Genomic DNA, 7526 nt, shown 5'->3' on the forward strand with positions numbered 1-7526 from the left:
TTTGCCAGATGTGCTGCATTTGTTTAGACAGAAATAATTTGGATGATTTAAATATCCTGAAGCACCTGAGTTTGACAGCTTGAACTCCTAAGTGAGTTCAGTACCAACAAAGTTGCTAAATTAATGTTGCCAATATATGTTTCTGCAAATCATATGTTAAAACTTTACATGGTTTTATGTTGCAACTTAACATTTCTTAAGGTTCACTTCATGTTGTGACAATGCTAGACTAGGTTTAGGGAAAGATCCTGTTTTTGCTGACCTGGTTCCGGCCACACACACAGCTGGAAAGTGCTTCAACGTCTTGTCAAAAAAATATGCTATGGCTGGAAAATACAACTTAATCACCAGAATAAATAGTTGCTAACTAGGTTTCTGAAAAACCAAAGGTTGGTTGAAATGGAACGTTTCTCTATGTAGCAACTTAACTTTTGTTTAGGTTGGGTTGCTTTTTTTTCTCTCTCATATTTTTTTCACTTAGAGCTCATGCTCAGGTTAGGTTTATGCACAAAGAACACTTGGTTTGGATTAGGAAAAAATCATGGTTTCTCTTAAAATACCTGTTTTGGTTGCCACGATCACGGATGGAGAAGGTCCAACTTCCTGTGAAAAAAATGGCCGGTTTTGGTCTCAACAAAAAATGGCTGGAAATGCCTTAAAAATATCCAGTGGTGTGACTCAAATTGCAGTCAGCCATTTGGCACCATCCCCTCTACCTCCTGATGTAAAAGATGGCTAATAAGCATATCATATGAAACTGATACGCCACGTTCGGTCCAAATGTCAACCTTGGACGTATCTGTGGTCTGCAGAGATCTTACCACTAACATCATACCCTGGCGACCGTGCTGCACATTTTGTAGAAATGACGATATGATACCTACAACACATACAGATCTGATTGTATCTACAGGTTGAACTATAAAATCCCAACATTCTGCCAACTGGGCTGCCAATACACAGCCATGGCCGGTCTTCCAGCCTCTGAGCACCCATAGCTGCCGCTGCAGAGGAAAAACTCATCAGTGTACGCCACAATTAAGCCACATATCATCAACACCAATCCCCAGTAGGAGTGATGGAACTATGTTTGCTGTGTTTTGTTTTGGAAACCCTACGGTGGCCTTTTGATGGGAATCACAGGTCCGTCCTGGTCGGGCAGCTGCTGGAGAGATCATCGTCTGCGTTTGCATGGCACCCGCTGAGAGGCCCGAGCACCATGGGAGAGCTCTCCCAGATAATTTCCATAAATGTGAGTTATGTGTCTCTTTTCCACTTTGGCGAAGGTACCTCGGGGAGGACACCGGGATAAACGCGCACGCTGTGACATCCGTAGACCGATAAGTTATCCGCAAATGCGTTTGAGGATTTACAGAGATTTGTTTACCGCAGTTTGGTAGCGAACATTTTACTGAGTAGAGCATTTGACCCCCCGACTGGTAACGGCTTCCTTGTGAAAAAAAGACATGGCTGGATGTGTTAAAGAGATAATAACTCATGTGCTTGAGCCTCAATGTTTAAGCCATCACCTCAAGTACGTGGTGTATCACATATAGGCACACACAGGTGAATTATCCTGGATCGGGACGGCAAACGACCTACAAAATGCAACATATCAATCCCTCCAAATCATCACATCTTTAAAAGTTGGCTCTCATGTGATATTATTGTGACAACGTTAAACATAGCACGATATTGACCACAAATGTACCGAGGTAAACGATTCAACGACTCCGTTTAAAGCCGATGAGTCAATTTCCCCATAATTCTGGAACTCCACAGTTATTTTCACATTCGCAGCCCCTTTCTTTCTTGTTTTATTTTCTCTAAACAGCAATAAAAACAGATATCCTGGTGTCATGGTCCATTTCATTTAAGACTTCTCCCCGTCTTCTTTCCTGTTTTGGCTAAGCTCGCAACGCAAACCAGATACGTACCTGCTGTAGGCACAATTAAATCTCTACAGAAAGGTCTGCATGGGTCAGGAGAAAAGCTTGTCTGAAATCAGAAGAAGCTCAATAAAAACGCAATGCGTCTACCAGTGTTGTTGTGAGGCATTGAAATACAGGGACAGTAATAACTTTTTATTATTGTATGGACAGAAGGGAAGGGGAAGAGCATAAACACAACTAAAAGTTCATGTTGAAGTGGTATTTTTTAAAGGAGACCTGTCATGCTTTTTAGTTTTTATCCTTTCCATCAATGTTTTATGTTCACGTGCATGTAAAAGATCTTTAAAGTTGAAAAGGTCAACAAAAAGCTCCTCTCTCCCACAGAAAACACTGCTCCTGAAACGCCTCATCAGTAGTCCTGCCTTTAATTCTGTTACTTTGTGAAATCACGGTGTCCCACATTTTCATAATTTAAGGCCTAGCAGCTACTTTGGAACATGAAAAGTGATTCAGCACAGCTTCTTTGTTGTTGTTTGCAGTGCTGGCCCAGGCGTGTGTGAGCTGACCAATCAGAGCAGACTGGGTATTCAGCAGGGCGGGCCTTAAAGAGACAGGAGCTTAAACAGAGCGTTTCAGACAGAGGGGGAATAAAGAGCTGCAGCACTGGAAAATATCAGAAAATTGATGTGTTTTGGATAGGGTTGTCAAAGTTAACGCATTAATAACGCGTTAACGCATCATCCTCTTAACGCCGTTAATTTTTTTAATGTGCGATTAACGCTCAGTATTAAAAAAAAAAGAAACGTGCATTGTATGATTTACGGCCGTCGATGGCACCTGTAATCTTGATCCAGAGGGTGGTAGAAGAATAAGAATGGGAATCAGAAGAAGAAGAAGCAGGGTAGGCTGTTCCGGAAAAACACGGTGGACTGAAAAGCGAAAGTGAAAGGAAATGGAGAAAGGACTTATTGCGGTTCACAAATTTACTTTCAAAACACTGCCAGATGGTTCGGTCGATAGGAGGAAAGTTATCTGCATGTACTGTCGACATGAAATGAGTTACCATTCAAGTACGTTGCCAAACACATGGCAGATGCAGAGAGCCCCCCGCCAAAAGCAGACATCATGTTTTGATCCCATTTAGAGTAAGGGGATATTTTTTGAGCCTTTATTTTCCTGCATGATTTGAAGTGTTGAATAAACATTTTCATAAAGCAAGCATATTTGCCTAACCCTGACACTTTCTTATGTTGTTGAAAGTATTAAGAACATGAAAAAATACATTAAGGTACATTTAGAACAGAAAAAATGTGCCAAAAAAATGCGATTAATCGCGATTAAAAAAAAATAATCGTTTGACAGCCCTAGTTTTGGATTATTAAGCCTGTAAACCTATTCTAATAGTAACATGAAATAAAATTATGAACATGAAAATGAGCAAAATAAGTCTCCTTTAACACATGTTGGTTAAAGTTCACTAATTATTTGAGGAAATGTCTCTTTTACCCAACCAGAAAGGGTAAAAATACTGAAATGAGAAGAAATATCAGCACTTTCCCACAGAGTTTTTGGAAGCCTCAGATTTTGTTGTGGTCAGATAATATTCAGCCCGAGAAAATTGGGAGAAATAATGACAATATTCCACTTACAAAGAAGAGCTGAAATACTGAAATACGAATACTATATTTTGGAATCGTGAAATAAAAGACGAGCGATCACTTTTGCAGCTGTCAGGGTTTAAATAAATGAAAACTGAAATGGGTTTTTACAAGTTTCAACAAGCACCTCAGCTCCCAAAATCCATGTGACCCCGTTACAGATGTTGTTTCCCTGTGGGAATATTGAGGCCGGGGGGGCGAGACCTCCAGTGCTGGTGATGGAGTACGTATATTGACTAAATAGATCATAAATCGATTCACTCCAGCGTGAAAACATTTGAGTTGATTTTGTATTATTGTCCTTTTGAAATGTAATTTGTGGCTCTGCGCTCACCCCGGCTCTTCAAGCTCTTCCCTGCACCCTCCCCTTCACCTCCTCTACGCACACCGTGAGTTCAACTGCGCTCGGGACAGTAAATCAAACTCCTCTGAGGAAACCATTTATAAAAACCTGACATCAGGCTTCCGTTTTCTGATTGCTGATTACACCTCAGAGTTTTTGAACGCTGCCTCGCTAGTCACCTCAGGAGCAGCGCGGGACGAGATCCTCCGAGCTGTAAATTAACCACATACATTATCTGCAGGCCCCCAAAAATTTGATCCGCTGATCACCGTCTCGTCTTTGTGAGGCCTCCTATCCTGGAGATGATGAAAGAGAAGAAAGCCCTTAATGGGTTTACCAGCATGCTGAATCCCTTCCTTGTCTAATGTTAAATCACTGCTTATATTTCTTGCAGCTGGCTTTAGCCTTGGATGGCAAGTAAAGACAGAAACTAACAAACTGGTGCTTAACAAAAAAATTTTTTACCTCCAGAATAAGTCCGAATTAGGCCTGCGTGGACACATTAATATTGTTGTGTGCCCTCAGTCTGAGTAAAGCCAAGGACAAAACTGCATATCACATGCCACGGTCAGGGATTTTTCACTTTCATGCCGTGGCCCTTCAGAGGTCAACTTTTTAAGCGTCACATGCAAAGAACAAGAAACAATAGTCCCGCGGCTGTTTTAAGACTTAGGATCCTCAAATGAAGTGTATCGATGGCGACATAAATCAGATTGATTGGATTTTAATAGCGACATCTCCTCCTCTCTCAGAGTTAAAGATGAATCCACATGCTCACCATGTCCTTTGTGGAGGCAGGTCAGTGCACGTACCCGAGACAACAGCTAACGTATTACGTTACTTCACCAGTGTCTCCAAAAAAAGAGCTGTCTATCTTTTTTTACTGACAATTGAAAACGTATTTACTCAACTTTGCTTCGACCACCTGCCATTCTTCCTTTGTGTTTATTCTCATCTTTAACGTCGCCAAGGAGGTCATGTTCTCCCTGTAACCTTTTGACTGTTTGTTGGTTGGTTTGTCAGCAGGATTACACTTAAACTTCCAAACGGATTTCCACGAAACTTGGATGGAGGATGGGTCTTGGCCCAGTGTAGGCCCCATTAACTTTTGGTGCCAATCTGGATAAAGGGACAGATCCAGGAGTTTCTCACATTCTTTAACATTGTGAGATAGGGCATTTCCAAAATTTTTTATATTTTTATAATATCTTAACCTAATCTTTAACCTCTCCTCTTATTGTTCTAAGCAGCTATTGTTTTTTTTCTGCCTCTTTTGTTTGTAGTTCATTTGACTGCCTAGCCTTTCGTGCACAGTATTTGAGCTTATTTGAAATGTAATTAATTAAAATAAATTACGTTAAATTTGCCTGACTTTATTTATTTTCTTGTCACTTTATTGTACAGCACTGTTAATTGTGCTACACCCATTAAATAAAATATAGCACAAAATAGATCAAGTTTTACTATTACTGTTAATAATGTATTGATTAAATTCAATCTGAAATGGCAGAAAAACTAGTACAAGTACAATAGTACAATACATAGGGGAACACACTCGATGCATTATGAGATCTAATTAGGATTATAAGTGAAAATAATACATGTACATACTTTACGCGTCTATTATGCAATCTCACCATTGAACTTATGTCTGCTTTAAATGATATCAAAACTACCCATAAACTCCATTTTTTTTTGTCTGGAACCATTTTCTTTTTCAAGCATGGAACATGTACGGTGACCAAACTCGCAGGTTTGCACTGCGGTCTCTTTCAGCTCCGACATTGCTCTGAACATGCTGTAAAAAATAGGTCAAAGGCCCCTTTCATCAGTAATTGATAGGTGCTTGTTTTGGTTCAGTGGCCTTGTGTCACTCTTGCCACTATGCGTTAGGAATATATCAGAGCTGGAGCGCCGTGCGAAGGTGGAAACAAGTGTGTCATGAGCAGAGAGAGTGACACATAGGCAATGCTTGTCAGGATGACTAATAGCCCGGGGCAACAGGTCTCACCGTGGGGTGTTAACAATCAGCCGTGCCTCAGGTTGGAGCCTGACAGCCGGCCACATGACTTGGAAGCAAGCTGGTCACCTGCGCTTTGTATATGTTAACAGCACCTTTTGTCTCAAGATCCTCCAACCGACTCGATTCACCTCTTCAGCTGTGAAAGATTATGACTTCAAGGCATTAAGAATGCTCCAAAATGGCTTAAATTAGCAATCGTGAAAACGTAAAATGGCTTTTTGAGAAGCGTAACGCTTCAGATCAAATCACATGGATCATTTAGTCTTTTTGGCTCAGCTGAAAATCTTTATTTGACAAGTCAGCTCAGAAGGCAGTTCATCAATTCAGAGTGACATTTACACTCCAACTCACCCATAGGGGGTCAAAAGGGAGACCTGCCTGCTCTGTGCAACAGTATCCCGTTTTACATGTTCAAAAAGTCAGATGTATTACATTATTATCATGTGTTGTGTAAAATCTTGTAATCATGTTGTTATTATAACTTTAGGGCCTTTTATACTTCGTGTAGGATGATTAAGCAATGTATTTAATGCTGAAAAATGTCTCGCCCAGTAATTACGCTGTAATATTAGAACGGGTGAAGCAATATGTTAACTGCACCGGTCGGACCGCCTTTGTCGGATGCCTCGGTGAAAACTAAGACGCTTGTCTGTCGGCCAACTTCCTGTACAAGGTGAATTAGCTCTCAGTGAGTGTGACTCCCTTCGAAATAACTTGCTTTGTCACAGTGTGCAAGTAAAAAAAAAAAAAACCCTTCACGACACGATGTGCGTCACAGTCTTCCTTAAAATAAATCTGAGAAAACAAACATCATATTGGCACCGACTCGCGATAGTAAATTTGGTTAGCGAAGGCCACAAGCTGAGCGGATGCATGTACGGCTTTCAGACCGAGGCGGACACGTCAGCACTGCGCCGAGCAGCACTCGGGAGGGCTGTTTTCTCCTGGACTTAGCAGTACATGCAGCCATTACACAGTACATTGGATGTTATATACAGCTGCTCATGTGCATCCAAAAGCCACATGTTGACAGTTAGAGATTCATGCATTTGTCGACACAGGAAAAGCTGCTCAGAGGCCGTTCTGTTTTAAAAACTGCATCATTAAAAAAACAACTTTAGAGTTGAGACAACTTTAAAGGCAAACTATGCAGTTGTGGGAAAGACATTTTTAATCATCTTTGTTGACTGCTTTTGAAGAAACTCTTTGTTTTTATGATAATAAACTGAATAAACAAACTAACCTTAAATGACAACACAGTTTCACACTGTTTTCCTTTGTTTATATTTGGCGGAACCGTCCACATTTCCTCTGAGAGCAGCTTGTTTATTCAGTCATGGAAAAGTAAATATCTCTGAGTTTGTGTTATTACCTCATTAATATTGTAAATATTAAAATTCTGAGCTTGAATTTCTAATCCAAAACCACACAATACCCCTTTAAAAAGCCTTAAGACATACATATCCATTGTAAATTTCACTTTTAATCATCACCTTCTAAGTAATCTAATCTGTATATCTTCAGCATCACTGTAATTCATATCCACTGTGAAGTAATAGATTACTGGTTGCACAACACCTGAAACATACCAGAACACGCTGTCCATAAAC

This window comes from Sparus aurata, chromosome 23, assembly GCF_900880675.1.
Source record: "Sparus aurata chromosome 23, fSpaAur1.1, whole genome shotgun sequence".
NCBI classification, from domain to species: domain Eukaryota; kingdom Metazoa; phylum Chordata; class Actinopteri; order Spariformes; family Sparidae; genus Sparus; species Sparus aurata.